Consider the following 21,603-nt stretch of genomic DNA (forward strand, 5'->3'; position numbering starts at 1 on the left):
CAGAATACTGTTGCTTAAAATAAGTGTTGTGGTGTGGTCTGTTTGTTGCTTTTTGTTTCTTTTTTTTTCTTTGTTTGGTTTGGTTTCGGTTTTGTGGGTTTTGTTTGTTTTCCTTTGGTTTGGTTTTGTTTTCTGGACAGGTTTACTTTCCTGTATTACAGTTCAAACTATGTGTGATGATTTAGGATATGCTAAGTGAACCTATATACTCATCTGTCATCTATAAAGAAGGCCTTCTTTCTGCTTCTAGGAAGATACTGAATTAGGTGTCAAATGAAATACTAAACTATTGTGTGTACAAAGAAAACGAATCCATCCTGGTCTTGTGTTCCTTTCTTGCACTATATCCACTGCGATAGATAGTGAACACATATACAACTTTCTCCAAAGCTAGACAATTTCATCATCTGATTAGTATTCTCCCTATTAAATGAAATTATTGGGGGAATTTGCCTTGCTTGCAAAAAAACTATTTTACCAGGTTTATATGTTCTTTACATTGAATCCATGAGAAAAGAGCAGGAAAAAAAAAAAAAGTCTCTTCTCTTCATGTTGCGTTTATTTTCAATAGTTGTGGTTTTTTTGTTTCCTAGTTTTCCTTTTACACTAACAGGTGACATTATTTTTCATCTGACTTGCCTGGATTCTGTGCACTGATTTCTCCTATCGGAATGGACAACATCTGACATTTTCTCAAAGACTAGGATCTTTGAGTCTCATCATTATGTGACCTTTCTCTTAGGAGAAATCAGTTTCTGACTTACCTCAGAAGCTACATTTATGCTAAAAAATTTGGCCTCCTAATCCCCAAACCCAGAAATATCTCCCAAATCAATTCTAAATGTATGTGCACATATATATGCATATAAGGATATGCATACCTATATATATATGAACATGTATACAAAAATTAATCTTGGGATTTTTTACATATCTGTAGCAAGCATAACCACAAACATACAAACATCCTTATAAGTTTCTAAGGTAGCAGAATGTGTTTCCAGACTGAAAAGTGAAGGACCAATAGTTAAAACAGAGAGCATAAAACCAGCCAGAACTGAAAATCAAATGGACCTTAATGACTTATTTTTGAACCTCAGAACTTTAAACCACCTTAAAAATGGGATCCTTATAATGTGTAATGATGTTTGATTGCTCAAATGTCACTGACTTAAAGATTTACAATGGAAGCCATACAGATGTTTGGGAATTATAACTGTTCCTCTTGAAATGCCTCAGGGGCTGCACAATTCATACACATTTTCCCCAGTAGAGAACAGCCACCCATGCTGGCAAGACACCATACCAAGCACTAAACTAAAATGAAAAATGGTCACTGCATGGGTTTATTTGAGGTATAAATAGTGTGCTTGTCTAAGGTATTTCCCTACCCACAAAAAAAGTCCATTTAATTATATCTAAACTACAAATTCTGCTCAATAAGTTTAACAGATGGATTCTCAGGACTTCAAACTGCTTAAATTTTTGATCGTCTGGCTTAACAACTCAACTGTCTTCCAGTTTGAAAAAGAGTAAATTTAATGTGCTGCAACCTCACTGGCAAACATTTTTTTACTGTAGACTGTGAATGCTGCACATTCCTCTTCTCTGCATAAGTAATTTGCCATAAAATTCAGCCCTGTGAAACACCAGGGAAGAGCCAGCCCTTAGCTTTTAATCTTAAGGAAATAATGTTTTTAATTTCTTCTTCAAATACTGTCAAGAATGAACTAGAAAAATGTTTCTCTATTTCTCAATAAGGCTGAGAAGAATTCTTGTGGGTTCCTCTTACAATCATCCAGTCTTTACCGTCACCTTGTTAGTGTTCAACAGACCTGTTGACAGCACAAGATTATTTTCTTGCAAAATCACTATAACAGGAGAAAGATTTTCATGCATGAGGGACTGTAAATTCATTGAACTTTCATAGGGAGATGAAGTTGCTGATTGCTGCAAAATGTTTCCATGGTTATTATCTGGAACTGTATTTACAAAGTAGGTGCAGTCTCGTCTACAAGAGCTATTACCAGCTCTATTTGAAGCCTTTGTAGACAACTGGAACTACATTTGAATTCCTAACAGTAACATGTCAAAGAAAGATGTTGGCTTTTGCTCCAAAAAGCTCTCTATGCAGAAAATGTTTATCTTGAAAGCAGATCAGTCCTGGCCTCTGAATGTAAGGTATGCTGCTGTAAGGTTGGGTATTCCACAGTGGAACTGAGTAGCTCTTCTCTCACTATTAGAACTTGGTGCAAGCAGAAGGTCTATCTGAGACAGCAGGTCTCACAAAGAGGGAAGGATTAGCCCATCAATATTCTACCTTGAAACACCACTGCAGGTTTCCTTTCTTTTCTTTCTCTTCTGGCAAAGACTTAAACCCCAAAAGCACGGACTGTGACCTGTAAAAAATGGAACTGGGGTGGGTGAGGAAGGAGTTAGGTAATAAACTAAATATCATACTTCCTATATTCATCCCAAATTTCTGCAGTGGTGTTCTAGCTTTTGAGAAGTTTATAGCATTAAGTCCAACCTGCTCTGAAGTACAAGAATCTTAAAGTTACAAATCATTTATATCCTTGCATGTTTAGGGTAGGATTTAAGTCACCAGGTTTTACGTTTCTTAAAACTACAGATCAGGACCTCCCTAATCAATAAAAACAGACAGAATCTCCAGGAGTAATGAACCCCATCTATATTACATGCTTACACAAACACAGAATTTAGCACTCTCTGGGAGGCCCCTGTTCAACACAGAGTGAGTCTAGACAACCATTGCATACTACATGTAATAAGTTACAGGAGTCTAAAACTGGCCCAAGTCCTGAACACACAGCATTAAATGACTTGAATAAGAAGCACACATCAGTGCAGAGTTTGCTGTCCTCTGTCTCTGGCAGATGATGTGTAGATTGACTTTTGTGTTTCTTTTGGGGATCTAGACAAATGGACAAAGAAGGTGTGACTTCCTTACTAAAAGGAACTTCGGATTTGATACCTACTGCCATAAAGAGACAGCACATATTGTCCTGGATTTCCCTATCAGGATTGCCCCTGCTGCAATAACATCAGTGTTGGCAGACAGTGTTGCTGGCAGGATGGTGACATTTGTTAGGAGTGGTGGCAAACCACTTGTGCCCCTTGCACTCTGTATCCAGTGCCACAGTTACAGTTCCTGCTGGCAAAACACAGTTTTGTCCATCGGGTACTGAGATGTGACATATTTCTGCCATCAATGCCAAAGGCTTGCTGCAACTAGAAGAAACCACTTTATACTGATAAAACACTGCCACGCTGAGTCTTGTTCCACTATGACAAGCCAAAGTAAAGGCTGTTGGAAGCAATAATGGGAAGTGCCAAGTGGCCAACAGTGCTGTAATTCTGAATAATGTCCCTAGGCGCTAAGACATGTCATGATCTATGAAATTTATCTGCTGACAAAAAATGTTAATGGAGCAGGAAAGACAACTTGCAGGGAGATTATATGCAAGGTAAACAGCAAAAGGGTGAATTGAACAATAATTTAACCTCCTGATTCAAACAAAGAAGAAAGTATAATGCAGCTGATGAAGTAAGTATTGAGTTTATGTCTTTAGTGCTGAAAGGCAGTCTTTACTAAAGGGATAGTTCCACCTAATCTAACTTCAGAAGTACAAAAGTGAGTTGTCTAAGTCTAAGCCAGCTGGCTAGCCTCTCTTTATATTCAGGTGAGAGAGGTAGGCACCTCCATGGTGATGTGTCTCAACCATTTGTCTTGCCATGGGATATTTGTCTTGCCATGGGATGAAAATTGAGATGCACTTGCCTCCCCATAGGGAGCTTGCACAATTACATTGTGGTTAGATAACTAAAAGTGAGGAGCCTAAAGCTCAGTGAAATGAATATTATGTTTCTAAGTAGATATCTGAAATCTGACCAATTCTCTACCAGGAGAGCAGTGCAGATGTGGTTAACATACAGGCATAATTTTTACTCTCAAACTTAAATCTGAAGGACATTCAGTGGTGCTAAATTTATACTAATTTAAGAGAGGGAAGAAATCAGAACACAGAGAACCAAATGGTCTGCATTATTTTCAAATAAAAGCAATAATTCAGTCTCTAAAAATGAGGGTGGAAGGGACCACAAAAGGTCCTTGATCCACTCTGCTGCCCCAAAGCAAGAACAGCCTAATGTTATTTAAAAATAACAGATATTAATTTCTCTTGTCCATAAAAAACTTGAATCCACTGCCTCCACAGGCAAGTGTGTCCAGCACTTTACTATCTCCAACAACCCTCGAGTAACTCTGTTGTGTTTGCTGTTCTTTTACAGTGCAGTCTGTCAACCAAAGCCATGCCATGGGTAGTTTTCCTGAGATTCAGATACAGTATTTGTGTGAAATTAATATGCCTTACTCTAATTTAGAACAACTGACTGTGGCAGACAAATAATTAATAGGGGTAGAGCAACTTGATTCAATTAGGTAGCTAAGGTCTGCAACACTATTAAAGTGTATGAGTACCTTACAGGCACTACTGATATAAAACTGCAAAGCACTTCTCAGGTAAGAAGTTAAATGAGAGAAAGACTGAGGGTAACATACAACTAATCTGAGTTAAAGTAGAGAGAGGCAGTTCAATAAGGTGATTCATCTGGTGTTACCTCAGGAGATTAATAAAGTTTGGGTGAATCATTCTTTGAAGACTCTGTCTGAATAGCGTGTCTAAAAACCTGATTTAAGTTTTTTGACCTAATGTGAAATGAAACAGCACTTCACCTTTCCCTGATTAAAGCCAAGAAGAATCCCTCACCCAGTAACTTCCCCTCAGATCACACAGGAATGCTGAGATGGAGAGAAGAATCAAACACAGGTCTCTTGCATCTATAAGAGCTCCACCAGCATCAGACCATCCTGCCTTCCTAAATCAGGGGATAATCTGCAAGCCTTGACTTCAGACCCCCCGACAGCAGCCACCCTGGGAATAGCATTACACCGCAGAGAGAAATGGAACGCCCATCACTCCACCAGCAGCAGCGCAAGCTGAGCCAGGAGCAATCCAAAGAGCAGCTTCGCCACAGATGCAGCTGTCACTACTGAAAAATGAACCAGTGCCCAAATTTTTCAATTTCTGTCAAGCAGCAGGAGTAGCTTTACTTGATAATGGAGAAGAAGATGACAATGTGTCACTCAACATTTTCTATTGTCTCCAGTAGAGGAGCTGGAAAAATAACAACTGAAATGAAGGGCAAATGCAAGTTTTTTATTTTAAAAGTATTTTTGCCCACTAGTCAGTTTTGATGGACCTTAATAACTCAAATGTGGACAATATGTGGGTAGATAGCTATTTGATCTAATTTTATTTTTTTTGTTTTCCTCAACCACTCACTGAAAATGGCAGATGTTTGTCACTGTTACTAGCACCTGCTGCTGCTTTTAAAGCACTTCTGTGAAAGATAGCAAGATCAGCAAGGCACAGAGCCTCTTCTGATGACACACATCACCTCTCTTGTCAAGTAAGCCCTCTCTCACATCACACCTCTTGAGACTACAGTTTTGGCAGCAGACCACTGTTTATTAGGTCATCTCCCCCACTCTCATCTACTGGCTCATTGTCTGGGTTTTGTGGAAACTTGGCAGCCAAACCGTTAGACTAATCAGCACTAGGCTGGCAGAGATCCCTACATAATAGAAAGATATATATATATAGATATATGTATATAATGAGACCAATGTATCTGTATTAGACTGCATATATGCTTTGAGAACAGTCTGCTGTCAGATGCATTAGACTCCTACCTTGTTTTGTATTCGACCAAAGGTCAAAAGTGTCTTCCCCAGAACCACTGCAATGAGAACAGCGTGACTGAGGAATATATGTGGGGGAAACTACATTTCTGCTTCCCTATCCCTGTATTAAAAGCCTGCTGTTGAAGCTGTTACTCCTGGGGAATCTCTGCCAAAGCTGTACAGACTGAATAGGTGACTCACTCGAGTTCTGATTAACCGGCTGCCCTTTTAAACCTTTAAAGATGCTCTAGCTGCCTTGAAACAAGAGATGTAGCTGTTGCGTGAATGCAGCTAACTTTTGCTTCCTTGCATAACCCAAACTGACAGATATTCTACAAGCTGCTGTATAAAACAGAACTGGGAGGCATGAATACATCTACTAAAAGAATTAATGTGGAAGAAGCATAATTATAAAAGAGTTGGGAAAAAAATAAATGACAGATCCTTGAGGAGAAAGTGCCTCAAGATTTTTGTTGTTGTTGTTGTTTAATGATTTGCTATGGCAATCTATCACACATGGCACTACTAGCCCACACATAGCCCACCATCTCTCTGGAACATTTCAGGTGACTTCTTAGTCATTTGTCAGGTATTGAACAAACGGCCATGAGCTGACAGCTACTCTGGGGAAAAATGGCAGAGGTAGAAAGAATTCATAGACCTTGTAAGAATAGTATCACCCGTGCTCACATTGCTTGAAAAAGACATGTTGTCTAATTGCAAGATTGTCTTCCTTATGAAGATTGTGGAAATCTGTCCTTGAAAATAATTCCATTTTACTGAACATTATGATAGTTTTGTTGCATACATCTACATAGTCATTTAAAAATGAGCAAACAATTAGTCTTTCTTCTGAGCCTTCCTAAAACATACTGTTTCTTTCACACACCAGATGAGATCTAAGTATGTAACAACAGGCTAAGTTGGGGAGAGACAAGGTCATTTGTTTATCTTATTAGGCAAAGGATTCTAAAAGTGAGAGGGGAAAAGAAAAAAAAAAAAAAAGAACAAATATAGCAATATAGCTTAATATAGCTCTTCTATAATCAAAGTATTTTTGTAGTTGTAGAGCAACAAGGAGATCACCACCTATCCTCTCTTAGAAGAGAAAAGATTAATTTAAAAATCACCACAGGTGTTCTCTGGCATTGGCTTTTATGCTCCAGCTGGTTTTGGCTATTCTCCCTCTCTGAATTACAGAAAAAAAACCCCAAGAACTATTATAAGTGCTGCTGCCAGCCTAGCTACAATCAAGTCAACTTTTCGTCTTGGACCCATCAGGGAGTTGCCTCAGGCAGGTCTGGTCCTCAAAGCTGAGGACCAGAACAGAGTTGGACATGACATTTTATTAGTCAAGGGAATCTTATGAAACAACAGTTAACAAAAGGAAAATACAATAATAAAACATCCCTAGCTCCCCAACATTCTGCATTTATTTCAGAGCACTGCAGATTGATGAGAGGCTTATAAGCAGAACCTGTCCACTAGTGGGCAACTGCTGGCACAACCTGAGACTCGAAGCAAAACCTGGCTTAATTTCTGCATGTAAATAATCACATTTCTCAAGATAGCAAGGGAAGGATTACTCTTGTTGAAGTGACAAAGAAACAAATACTACTAGAGAAGATGCAGATAACAAAAGATGCTGGCACAAGCAGGTCCTTCCAAAACTGGTGACAGTTATCAGAAAATGGCTTTCAAGTGCACTTCGTGTTTACTGATTGCTTGCCCTCTTTCCAAGTTCAGCACTGTCTGGTTTCACACATTTCTTGTAAAGCCTGTCAGTCTGTATCAACTGGCCACATATTAACACATCTCCTTTATGAATTTTTAAAAATAAAAATTATAAGACATGGTAGAAAACACAAGTGCTGGTTTGAAAAGATGAAGGCGTTAGAAGTGCTCATGAAACTGCAACACCATCTCATCCTACACCGATCTGCCATTTTTGAGTGCAAATGCACTCTAAAAGAGAGCTCCATGTATTACTCCAAAGGAAACAAAAAACCCCATAGGTCAGTCATTTCAAGACACAGTTCAATTGTCATAATAAGCATTCATAATCTTGTGGTAGTGAAGGACACAGACTGTATGGGTCTTCATCCATTACTCAAAAAAAAGTGATACAGGCTGCAAGAAAAAAACAACTTGCATACCTGTCTTCACAGCAGACCTTGGAGCAGGATATTCCCTGAATACCTATCAAGATGCTGCTGTACATGTGACAAATGTATAAAGTAGCAATTGACTTATTTCCTCGGCACTCAAAGCTCTTCTGTAATGCAAATATTAAAAGAGTATATATCTTGGATCCTGGCCTGAATTTAGCAAAGTTTTGTCAAACCACTCTAATTAGCTTAAAATGTGGGCCACAGAGAAGAATTTGACTGCAGTCATCCAGTGTTTCCAGCTCTCCGTGTAACAGCCAGTCTTCATTTAGTGATAATATTCAACCACCCCTGGATTCAGAACTCAAAAATGATACACATCTGTTTTGACATCTGCTGTAGTGATCAGCTGCCAGATTAGAGGAAGAACTTTGTACTTCAGGAAGTAAAAATGTACCCAGCCCCAGCTGTACAGGTGATTAGTGCCTGGACCTGGCACACTGCTCTCCACAGAACAAACCTCCCAAAGAGTAAACGGGTGGGTGGCACATGGGCTTATTTGCACATGCTCCTTTCACTTACTGCTCTGCACAGAGTTAAGCTGAGATCATGCCACCCAATAAAATCATCCTACAAATTCAGCCAGCAACACAATCCTGGACTGGTGGCTTCCACGGCTTGGTCTACAGTATGAGCCAACAAATGTGGCCAAGTGAGTGTTTAACCATGAATGGCCTTCACGGTAGCTAGAGGCATCCACCACATTACCATTAGCACTGACAGCATTCAGTGGGCTGATGTGGCAATTCTGCCTCTGTGCTTATTCACAGATTGCAAAATATAGCAGAAATGCAGCAAAGCTCATTACAGTCACCCTATGCTGCCTTCTCCAGATGCACGTACAGCCCCCATTACCTCGTATCTGTGCCCTGCCATAATGGAACGGTGAAACTTCATGTGGTGCAGAACAAACGAGTTTTTATTAACCTCTGTTGCATCTTGGCTCAGAAAGCCTAAGTGACATGGTTATGGTCCCAGAAGGAGCCTGTGACAGAGCACTGAAACCCATGCAAACATTTCACAACCAGAACAATGAAGCTGTCTGCTGTTGCAGATGAGACAATGTGGTTCCCCAAGGAAGTACTGGGGGATAGTGCTGCTCAGTTCTGATACATGCTCTGAACACTCTGCCTTTTCCAAGTGCCTGCCACTTCACTGTGATCCTTGCACTCATCAAAGCCTATGGAAACTATGAGAAATGGAACAGTTTTCCAACCTGGTCACAGAGAAAAGTATATTGAGTGTCACTGATGACAAGGTTATGGAGGCAGCTGGCCATCACAGTGGTTTAATCATTTATTTTCCCCCATTCTCTTATATTCTTCCTTTTCCCCATACAGTTTTCTCTCCAACCTATGTTGACAAGAAATCATCAGTGAAAGCACCATAGAAAATATTTTGGGAAAGAACCCTTCTTTGGTACTAACCAGATACACTATAGGATACAAGAAATTATTGTTCATTTTTAAACAGTGATGTGGAACATCACGTTACTATTTTTCAAGTGTAATACTACCACCTTCTCCCTTCTACAGAAACACAAGCTTATATCTTTTTATCATTTCCTGGTTTTGATTTATAGTTTTTCTGCATTCTTTCCCTCCCTTTGCAAAGGAAAGAGAGAAGAATCATCAAAGAAAATGGCAAGCAGGTTTCCATATTAAAATACTGCATCTACATCTTTTCACAGAACAATTCAGGAACATTCATTTCCCTGGCCTTGAGCACAGTGGTGGCCTCTCTGGATCCGATGGCTGTCATTCACTGCCTGTGCTTTGCTGTCCTTATAATGTCCATATATATGATTGCCTTGCTTTGGGAAGGGTTCAAACCTTCCCTTCCACTGCAAGAGCTCAGAGATGGACTGTGCTTCAGCGATAAGAACAGGAATCTTACACTGTCCATCAGGCTTTGACAAATGCTCAGAGAAGGAAATCTTTTTGGCCTGAGAACTAAAAAGCACTCCAAGTATCTGAAGTATGAAGAAGGGCCTCAAAAACTTCTGCAATTGCTGTAGGTTTGTGGGTTACACCACCCTTATCTACTGTAACTCTTGAAGCTTGCTTATGTTCATATAAAGTGGTTCTGTTTGTTTGTTTGAATGCAGTAAGTTGTTGTAAGCAACAGGAAACTACACTGGTATACACCTATGCACAAAGGCGGCACAATGTAATTATGGTAGCATCTCTGTAATTTTCATAAAATAGACTAAAATAATTTCATTTCTCATTAGGGCTTCTTATCATTTGCTTAAACCTAGAGGCACTAGGCATTATAAGTGATAGCTGTATCAGTTTCTGTTCCATTTAACCTGCCAGATCCTTTATCTGTCAATTAGGTCAACACTCCCTGCTTAGTGCTGGAGGAGGGAGTCTCTTTCTCCGATTCATTGCCATTTGCTCTTGGGAGGCAGATAGTCCATATGGCTCCAATTGAGCCAAATAACCAGAAGGTTTCTTTTCTGAGTCATAAACAGCTTGTTGGCTGACTTTAGCAAGGACATGTTTTTGATAATTTGTGCTGTTAACAACAGGTAACTCTCCAGTCAGCACACACAAAGAAAGAAAAAAGAAAAGAGGAGGTCATGAAAGCAGCTTGCACAGTCAGGAGACAGGAGACAGGAGACAAGATTCTGCCCTCTCTAACAGTGAAATCAGTGAGTGTATAACAGTAGTAAATAGAGAGTAAAAATTAACAACAAATAAAGTGAACAGACCTCATCTAGCAAAAATCATCAAATAGTCCCCCCATCAACTTCCCCCCATCTGATTTTTCCTGTTTATGCCTCTTGAACTATTCCTTGAGGTGTAAGTGTCCTTTCCATGACGATTAATTAATTAACAGCTGGCTAATTTGTCAGTTGACAACAGTGACCTTGTTGACAATTACAAAACATCAGCACTGTATTCTTCTATCAGAGTGATCATTCAGCCATTTTATCACCTAAATATTACAAAGTGAGACAGTTAGGAATAGAGGAGGTGGAAAAAGAAAACAAATCTTTGCCTGCATTCTGGAGAATGCAGTAAGACACTGGTTTTGCAGTCACGGTTTTAACGAGCATTACCAGCTGCTGCAAAACTGCAAGAAGCCTTCATCTCTCATTGTCCAACCTAGAGATCAAAAAAATTCTAACATTCATCTATTTGCTCAGGAAACCGAATCTCAGGGCCTCTCCTCAAAATGCTTCACAAAATGCTCAGGGCCTCTCCACAAAATGCTTCACCTTTTCCACAAAATGCTTCACCTCTTCACAGTGCCTGGGCGAATGCTAAAAATGTAAACAAAATTCCCTGTCTGGCCTATGAGAGCGAGCAATGTAATCAAAGTAACTCATCACCACCATTACAGGGCCTGTGACTATAGGTATAAATGTAGTAAATCATACCAACATTCTAGTCTGGGGGAGTTGGGATGTGACTGTTTTGCTGCTTAGGACTCAAAGCATTATTCAGTGCTCACACAAGGGACTCAAGATTTTAAGATCAGAATTTGAAACATATTTGTCAGAACAATTTCTGTGAGACTTTTAAAAACCTCAGCGAATCCCCCAAAAAGCTTTTGCTTTCTGGACATTTCATTTATCTTTATAAACAGTATCTGTCAAAGGATGAACTCTTTTGAAAATCTGGACCTTAAAAACATCAAAATTCACATAAGCAGATCCACTTCCAGCAAAGTACTTCAACATGTGTCTAGGTTTAAAATAGAACATTTTCTTGTAAACATCACTGAGACTATTCATGTGTTAGAAGCTGCAGAATCTTAAGTGCGTTTCTGGACAACAGCCATTAAAGAGCAGGTGCATATGAAAGTTTAATTAGTACTTTCCTGACAATAAATGTGTGTGTGTGAGGCAGAAAAAATAATAATATCAAAACATTCAAGCTTTAAAAGAAATTATCTTTGCACTTGTGGGTGTATTTAAGCTATGGGCAGACGAAAGTTGCAAAATGACATTTCACAGAATCACAGAATCGACTGGGTTGGAAAAGACCTCAGAGATCATCGAGTCCAACCCTTGGTCCAACTCTAGTCTGTTTACTAGATCATGGCACTAAGTGCCATGTCCAATCTCAGTTTAAAAACCTCCAGGGATGACGAGTCCATCACCTCCCTGGGCAGGCCGTTCCAATGCCTGACCACTCTCTCTGTAAAGGATTTCTTTCTAATATCCAGCCTAAATTTCCCCTGGCAGAGTTTAAGCCCATGCCCCCTTGTCCTATTGCTGACTGCCTGGGAGAAGAGACCAATCCCCACCTGGCTATAACTTCCCTTCAGGTAGTTATAGAGAGTGATGAGGTCACCTCTAAGCCTCCTCTTATCCAGACTAAACAACCCCAGCTCCCTCAGCCTCTCCCCATAGGTCTTATGTTCAAGTCCCTTCACCAGTCGTGTTGCTCTTCTCTGGACCCGCTCCAGCACTTCAATGTCTTTTCTGAACTGAGGGGCCCAGAACTGAACACAATACTCCAGGTGTGGCCTCACCAATGCAGAGTACAGGGGAAGGATCACTTCCCTTGTCCTGCTGACCATGCTGTTTTTGGTACAGGACAGGATACCGTTGGCCTTCTTGGCCACCTGGGCACACTGATAGCTCATGTTGAGCTTCCTGTCAATTAGTACCCCCAGGTCCCTTTCTGCCTGACAGCTCTCCAGCCACTCTGCGCCCAGCCTGTAGCGCTGCAGGGGGTTGTTGTGACCAAAGTGCACCACCCGGCACTTGGCCTTATTGAACTTCATCCCACTGGAATCAGCCCATTTTTCCAGTCTATCCAGATCCCTCTGCAGAGCCCTCCTGCCTTCCAGCAGGTTGACACTCCCTCCCAACTTGGTGTCATCAGCAAATTTGCTGATGGTCTCAATCCCCTCATCTAAATCATCAATAAAGACGTTTATACTGCTTTAGCTGGAAAAGAAGGTGCATTATGTAATAAAATCCATTCTTAACCTATTAACACCAAGAGTAAACTATCTTATTGACAAGTAAAGAAATGCTTCCTGCAAAATCTATGATACAGGAGAACACTTAATCCTGTGGTTAAATTTACACACAAACCTAGAATTAAGCCATTTATATAAATTCTCTTTTATATAAATTCTCTGCTGAATCGGGGGCTATATATGTAATTCCTGGAGATATTTATGAAGTACATCAATGCCTGGGCAGAAGAAACAAAGCCTGGTTGCTTGATGCACATCTTGTAGAGAGATCTTGCAAGCCTCACACAGCACAATTCGTTTTTGCATGGGCCATTGTGAGGATGTTTTGTACTGTTCTGCAATTAGGATTTTTACAAAGCTTTTCTGGGCTAAAAATCAGAGGTATTTTTGCTTGAGGAATCAATTATTATTTTTCTTGTTTCTATGGTATTGCTTATGGGTGTAATATATTATGCCCCTCTTCACCTCCCAGTTTCCAAATAGAAAATACTCTAAAATTCTGATAGAAGAGACTATTTTTCTTCCTCTGCCCCCCCCACCTTTTTTTTCCTCTTTGAATGTGAGGAGGATGTTTTGCCTCCTCCCTTGAGAAATACTGCCAAGCAATTTCTTGTTAAGAAGAAAAACTATCTAACAAAAGTTATGAATCTATTCTAGAGGTGAACTTGTTTCACCTCACTCATTGGTGACTGCCAATTTAAGACTGAAGTAAATGTCACAGATCAGCTTATAAATCTGAAACATATTTCAGTAACTATCCTGAAAAGCACGTTGTCCTTGTTTATCATGCAGAAAAAAGCACTCACTGTGCAATTTCCATAGCACAGGCACCAGTATATTTTTGCATTCATATTTTGATGTTCTTATAGGAGAAATGGGCTGTAGGGTCCATGAGCCAACCTGAGTGCAAGGCTTGGTTCAGGGCACTGTAACTCATGGGGAAACAAGCCCAGTGCGTTTACTAGCTGGTCTCTGGGAAACACTGCTTCGTTTTGTTTAGAAGACTGCTTATTCTGTTCTATTCCTAGTCTACCTGTGGGGGCATTTCCAAAAGAATTGTGTGGGATAGAAATTTGTGTACATGCAGAGGAGGATGGGGGATGACCCAAGTGTTTACCCATGCTGAGAACTCCACCAACATTACTGTCAGCCCTGAACCGGTCAGAGAGCTGGACTGGGTGATTGTTCGTCTGTAAGTCCACACCATTGCCCCTACATTTGCTAGAGGCAACAACAACCTGCTACCAATTGTGAGCTATACATGACCCCCACAGAATGCTGCCACTGTTAAAAATCTCACAAGGAACCAAGAGTTCAAGTGGAATTTCTGCATAAGCTGAGACAGGAGCAGTGTGGGAGAATGTAAGTTCTTTGGGGAAATATATCTCCACAGATTCAGATTTTTATGCCCTGTGGATTTCTTTGATCTGAACTTAAACAACAGGACTGGATAGCTCTGGTTACAAACCACGCTCTGCCTGTTTTTTCCTTCAGTAGAATTTTCTCCCTTTCATAGTGGTTCCAATGCGCTACTGTGATTCCACAAAAGCTTCAGGGGAAGGTCATAAGCAAGAACATTTACAGTTGTTCCAGGGAGTCCTACAGAGTCCAAGGCCAAGACAGGCAGAAGGTGCTCTGAGATGGGCACAGATTTCATTTTTGTTGCTACCATTGGATCGCTTTTCTTAGAAGAGGTGGTAATTGTATCAGACAGGAAAAAGAGGGAAATTGTCACCCCTAAGTTAGCGATGTCTGGAAGAAAGTGTCCTGAGCATTGGCTGCTTGCTGACTTCAGTCTTCTCTCCCAGTGCTTCCCTCCATTTATGTGTAACCTAGAAAAGGTGAATAATGGAAAGCACTTTTGTTGCTGGAATAGTCTGCTAATTTGACAGTTAGTTTGATTTTATTCACTTTGCTACAAGTTCCTCTCAATTGCTGCAAGAGGTGCCAAATGTTATTTGCTGAATAATTTATTTTTCTTTTTGGAATAAAACATACTCTTCCTATTAGAAATCCAGCTATTAGAACTAGCCTAAAAATTCATAGATTAAATTATTTGACAAATTTTCACCAGAGGCTTTGAATAAAATATTCATCCTTCAGCAGGCTATGATTATACCCCCAGCTTATATCTCCACTATACAGAAACCAAGTACCCAGCTAAATCAGCAAAGTCCTCGGCTGATCACTAACTACCAAATGAACTTCTTCAACTTCTGGAAGTCTTGGCTTTAAGTTCATATGACCACAGTGGGGTGAAAAAATAAGCCCCTTTACCCTTAAGATCTGTAAAGGAAAATAACAGGAGCAAAAGATCATATTAAAACAAAACAAAAAAAAAAATCAGGACTGAGGCATCCTTTTATGGAGATGTCAGAGTCAAGGGCTTCTCCACAGATACAAGTCAAAAAAAAAAGATAAATGAGTATCTGATAGGATTAACAAGGAGGACAAAGTATTTGTTTATGTACTATTGACCTGCAAGAGGCATCAGTGAAGAGCTTTCTGCAAAGAGTGCAGAACATAAGAAGAAAATTTAAGGTATCTCTTGTAAGAATAAGACCAGCATGACATTTTGAAATATCTTAAAGCCGAAGATCTTTTTTGAGCTAGTTTAGAGCTTAACTTTTCCTTGCATTTTTGCTATTTGTTATGGTATGAAAAAACAAACTAAAATTTTTCTCTTGTGGTTCAGATTGTAATTTCTTTTACCATGAGAAAAAAAAAAAAAATGCTGTTTGATACCTACCATTTGCCTCAGTACGCAAAAGAACCTCAAGAAAAAGAGTTACATGCAATTATAATCACTTCAGTGTGAGTGAAATTCAAAACGCCAAAACTATTACTGCAGGAAGAATTTTATCTATTTCTGCAACAATGCCAACTAATTACAAACCATACAAATATCAGCAGCTTGAATTAGCTAAAACTATGTATTTAGAGCCAAAACCTAGGGTTCTTCATTTTATTTTTCCCACAGTTATTTCAATCTTTGTTATGCCTTTTCTGTGCAGACTTTTGCCCCCATTTAGCTCAGTGTCACCAGCTGGCTCTTCTGACAAGTGCCAGCAAAATTACTGCACTCCCATATAGAATTCAAATTCAAAATTCTCTCATATAGAAAACAAAAAAAACCCCAAACAAACAAAAACCCCAAAACAAACAAACAAACAAAAAACCACAAACAAATCAGAAAAGGAGGGTGCAGTTCATACATCAGTGCTTTTCAAAGAGACCAAATAGAGTGGAATCGGCCTGCACAACATCTTCAACAGTACACAGTTTCCAGAATAAAGTTTAGCGTTTAAATAGGGTAGAGGGCCAAATAAATGGGAGTAAAAATGATACCCAGGCAGGTAAAGTGGTTCGGTATGTCCCAGAGTAATTCAACATCAGACACATTAAGTGCCCTGAGCCATATTTCCTTAATCTGTTCACTATCTTCTGTTCTCTAATAACCTAAGAAGAGAAAACCCTTCCTCAGAAATCATTATGGCTAATCGCTTTCATTATTTTTTCTCCTCCCCCCTCCCCCCCGCTCCACCCCCCTGTCTTTTGTTTCTGTGTTTTGTTTGTTTGTTTGAAACAATCTTGTCTACTTACTGTTAAACAATGCTTTGGCTTCCTTTTGATTTAAAATATTTCTTGCATTACATAATCTGCTGCAACTTAATCCAGTTCTCATTAAATGGATGAAGTTTTTTAAGGGAAGAGAGTGAGAATGAACATTTTGATTCAGAAAGGAATGAAAATTGCATTCCTCTCACCATTTAAAAATACATTTTGTCCTTTTTATTTGTTTCTGCTTTTTTTATTCCAAACAACCTTGTAGAGAAGATGGATTAAGCTATAAAGTTGACATTTGTCATAGAAACAGACTTACTGAGGATCAGAGCCTCCTCTTCTGAAGGATAAAATAGCTAACAAATTCAGAAAGTCATAGAGGTATAGAAAATTTTTCAGTCTGTCACATTGCTTCAACAACTTCACGGAAAGTATTTCCATCCCTCTTGCAGTCTTTGAGGCTCTTAACCTATCAGCATCCTACAGCTCCGTTTTTTTTCCTATTAAATATGTGAAAAATTTTCAATGGGATTCTGAGAAATATTGCATCTGGATCCAAATGTTTTGCTCCTAACTGCAAATGTTCCAAACTGGAAAGAACACTGGGCAACATTAACATGTTCTCTGTTCTGTGTAGATTTGTACCACAAGAAGATTTTTTTTGAAGAGAAAATTCATGCTTCCCAGGATAAAATGGAAGGGCTTCTAGGGACTGCTGCTGAATAACTCTAACGCACTTTCAGAAATAAATATAATAAATAAGTGCCCTGATTGTGAAGAGCTGAGCAAGCAACAGCTCTTACACTTCAGGTTAAATACAGACTGCAAAACTTTGCTTTGAACTCTCATCTGTGAAATCACTGTCTCCAGGTTTCTGAACTTTCTGACCAGACACTGGGTCTCACCAGAAGGGCCAGCACCTCATCACCAGATAATTCTGTCATTGGCCTTGCTCTCAGTTCGCCATGTTAAAGAGCTCCGGGAAAGGGCAGTAAACCAAACAGCACTGTCAGTGAGTAAAGAGATTCGTGAATTGGGAACAAATTCTAACTGATACTTAACAGAGTTTCTGTGCCATGTGTGTTTCTATCATGTCATTTATTTTTATAAAGCCTCAGGATTCATTTTCCCATGAGTAGATACTTTTGCCTAGAAACCATCCCATTTAATCATTGACTTGACACTTCTGCCTTTGTAGCTGTATTTACACTGTATAAATATTTGTGAGTAGGAACAGCTTATTTTCACCAAAAGTGTCTCAAAAATATGGTATTTGGGAAGGGATTAGTGAAAAATCTTTTACATAAATCACTTTTCATTTTTTAAAGGCCTTCACATTATGTCCTAGTTAGCTACTGAAGTGGTAAAACTCTCTGACAGGCAAAAGACTTTAGCTTAAAAAAACACCTTGAAGGCATGAAGCCTGGAGGAGGCTTCTATTTCCATAAGACTAAACCATCTCCAGTTTGTAACAATAGATTAACAGTGCTACACATTCACTGGGCACCACAGAATCAACAGCCTCTTCAGGCTAGTTGATGAGGGTTGCAAGACTAGGATCACAGCAATAAAACCTATTTGAAACATACACATTTTGTAGAAAAGCTCAGAGAGTTCAGAGAGTAGATACTTTTATAAATAAAGGACTCTGCAAAGAGTGAAGGAAGAAGTCGTGTCCCCAAAGATGACTTTCTAGACAAATGTGTACAAAATGTTTTAGAAAATAAAAATATTTTTAATTTTTGGGGGGGCAGATTGAAGCAGGGATTGTACTTCATTTATTTATTACATTTTTTGTCAGCTATCTGAAGATCAGATGTCACTGTGTGAGGTACCGATCCACCCTTCATGGACTAGTGGGATACTGTTATCACCAGTGTAAACTGGGTTGGCTTGGGTGAACCCATCTGCAGATATGCAGAGCCCCAAGACTTCAAATTCTCCTGCTGCCTAGTACAATCTGATAAAAAGCTGCATTTTTTTATAAGCTTAGGTTAACGTGAGACTTGGAAAAGCAGGTAAGAGAGCAAAACTTCACCAAGAAATTGTCTTAATGCAACTCGGGGTGCTTGACAGCAAACACAACAGGCATCAGTCTCTGGGAACTGACCACTTTTTCCAATGTCCTTTATGTCAACCTGAAAACCAACACCTGCACCCCATGAATAAATGGGAATGTCCATTAAACATTACATCCCTCCCGTGCTTGCTCACACTCTCAGGTACTACTGACTTGTGCAAGCTGCCACCTTCAACTGTCTCCCGAGACAGAACACAAAGACGTCAGGAAAAACATTTTCCCTAAGAATTTAGAAAACTCCTCTTCTAGTTTACTTCCAAAGAGAAGATATCTCCCCTCAAAGCATTTCTGCTGGCAGTTTGTTTGCTCTTTTATTGGCATCATCAATGGTGAAGGAATTTCACATTTTAAAATGTTTAGATGGAAAGTTAGGACAAATTTCTTCTGGACTTGTTCATGAGACATTAGATGTTTTTCTTTTGATCAGCTCCAGTTGCCACCAGGAACATTTAGGTGGTAGCAAATAGTGTCTAAAGATTACAAAAGCCTCAGAGACAATTCACAGGTGGTACTTTTTTACTAAGTTGAGGATGCTTCAGACAAGATGCATGATAAACAGAATACTTTGCTGGTAGGATCCCTTCCAGAGAGGTTCCAGCTAATGAGCCAACATTTATGAGAAAATGACACTGGCTCAACTTCATTCCAGTAAAGAGAAAGTCAGATTTCCACTGGCAAACATCATGGGCCTTTTGGAAGCACTATCTCTACTTCAGGTCAGAACTCAGCTGGATCCAAATGGTGTACTCATTTTTTTTAGGGGAGCTCTGTGGTAAGTGTTGCTCAGGGTTGGCAATCACAAAGCAAGGGCCTTTCTCTGAACCTGTCTGCTACAGATTTGGTAAGAATGACAAAGGTTTCTCCTTCTGCAGCACTGAGCCTGTGTCAGTCTCCATCTCTCATGCCATGATCTGATGATGTAGTTTTTACACGGTGGTAAACTTCCAAACCACTGTGGCTGATGTCACATGCTGCTCTGACAATGTTTCCTCTTAATATATTAAATTAGTGCCAGCACAGTGTGGCTTTGAAAGGCAGTTATTCAAACTCTAGCAGCAGCTAAGTAGAATCAAATGATTTTCATAATGTATTTTAAATGAAAGTCATAAAGAAAAATCTCTTTTATTAAGTGCTTGAAAGGTGCTTTTTCCCAATGCCAGTTCCTTTGAAAATGTACATGCTGACTGTAGGGCAATACATTTTTCTGAGAAAGCCCTGTCATATACCATTAGGTAAATTTGCTTTCTGTGGCTGTGGAGTAGAGTTGGTCACATTACTTGCTTCAAGTAAATTATCCAATGGATCTTTTTTTTTTTTTTTATGACTACATTATTTCTGACTAGAATCTTTCATTATTTGACTGCTTCTGCAGATGGCAAATATTAATTGGTGAATTCTTTTTTTTCCATATTCCCTCTCCTCATTCCTCCTTCATCAGCTGGTATATTGTATTGTATGAGACTATTTACATCCATTGTTTAAGCAACTTTCAGATAATCATCAGTTCAAAGCAGAGCTGCTGAAATATTCCCTGAAATGTTTTTGATTTCCAGACCAATTATATTCCCTCAGGAAGGCAGTCATGTTGACGAAACTTTCATCTGATCCCTATCACAGGCAAAAACTGAAAAAGCAGCCTGGTGCCTGGACACCCACCATCCCTGGTGAGTCCCTGGGCTATGAAATTGCTGTTTTTATGACACACCTATCTCAGAGAAGGCTTCATTGAGGTCCCTGTAATCCCAATGTTAACATGAAAATGTCTAGGGCCTCTGGTGGTCCCTGCACAAAGCTGGTTCTCAAGTCTTTGGCCCTTCAAGGAGCTGTGCCAGCCCTTCTCCTTTTAGTCAAAGACTTTCATGGCATCAGCAAAATCTAATATTGGAGCATGCTTCAGAAGAAAATAAATTGTTTCTGTCATTCAAAAAGGAAAAGAAAATAAGAAATGTGACAATGTTTCTAGTCATCTAAGTTTGAAAAACCTCACATCTATTGTTTCCTCTCAACTTGCACAAATGAAATGACCCAGGATATGAGACACCAGCTCAGGAAGGCCCTTCATGGCCTTATCACTGCCTATGTGGCAAGGGATGTCATCTCTAATCTTCAACTTCCAGATTCTCCAGGTCCACAGTAACATGTGGATTCTGTGCTACAGTTACAGAGGATGCAATCAGGAGATGGTGTGTCTGTGCCAAACAAATTTTTAACATGGGAATGCTTCAATTTGCTATTCCCCAGTTTGTGACTTACAGAAAGAAGGAAAATGGAAGCTATGGGCAGTTTCCCAAAGTATCACAGGTTCATAAGGATGAAATGTAATTGCATTTTGTAGTTCAGACTTCAGATATTACAAATCCCTTCACTTCTGCCATCTCCTCTTGAGCCTCATCAGTGAGCCCATGAATTACATTGCACCTGAAACACACTTCCTAAGAGCTTCCAGTTTTGTTTTGAAACCTGCAGTTCTTGAGCCCCTCCTTCTGCTTGGCAACTTTTTCTAGGGGTTAATTACCTTCCTTTGTGAAAAATGAGCCTTAATACTAATTTGAATTCATCTGATTATAGCTCCCAGCCATTGATTCCCATTATGGTTTTGATTACTGGATTAAAAAGTCCATGAGTTGTGGTGTCGAGCAGTTCTTCCATCTTAAAGTGCTTATACATTTTAGTCAAGCCACCTCCTGTCTTCTTTAGCATGCCAAAGAAATTTAACGCTTTAAATCTCACTCTGTAAGGCATTTTGCTTTATTTGTGTAGTTTCTTTCTTTTGTTAGATAGTGCTTTCAAATTGCTGATCCCTGTCTTCAAATACGCATGTGCTTTCAGCCAGCAGTTACTCTTTGTCACAGCTATGGGTCATTTTGAGTGTTAAAAATACTTTTTCTTAAACAAGTCCCAAATTTCATTCCCTTTTCTTATCCTAGTCAATTTTTATGCTAATTTTCCTCACATTTCACAAATCAGATTTTCTTAGAGCACTAAGAATACATGGTAGTTTGGGAAAATGCCTTGCTTGCTCTAATGAATATAACCAGCTGTCCCTAAGCTAATATAGTCTTCTCATGCAGGATACATTA

This window comes from Nesoenas mayeri (genome assembly GCF_963082525.1).
Source record: "Nesoenas mayeri genome assembly, chromosome: 4".
Taxonomy (NCBI): Eukaryota; Metazoa; Chordata; class Aves; order Columbiformes; family Columbidae; genus Nesoenas; species Nesoenas mayeri.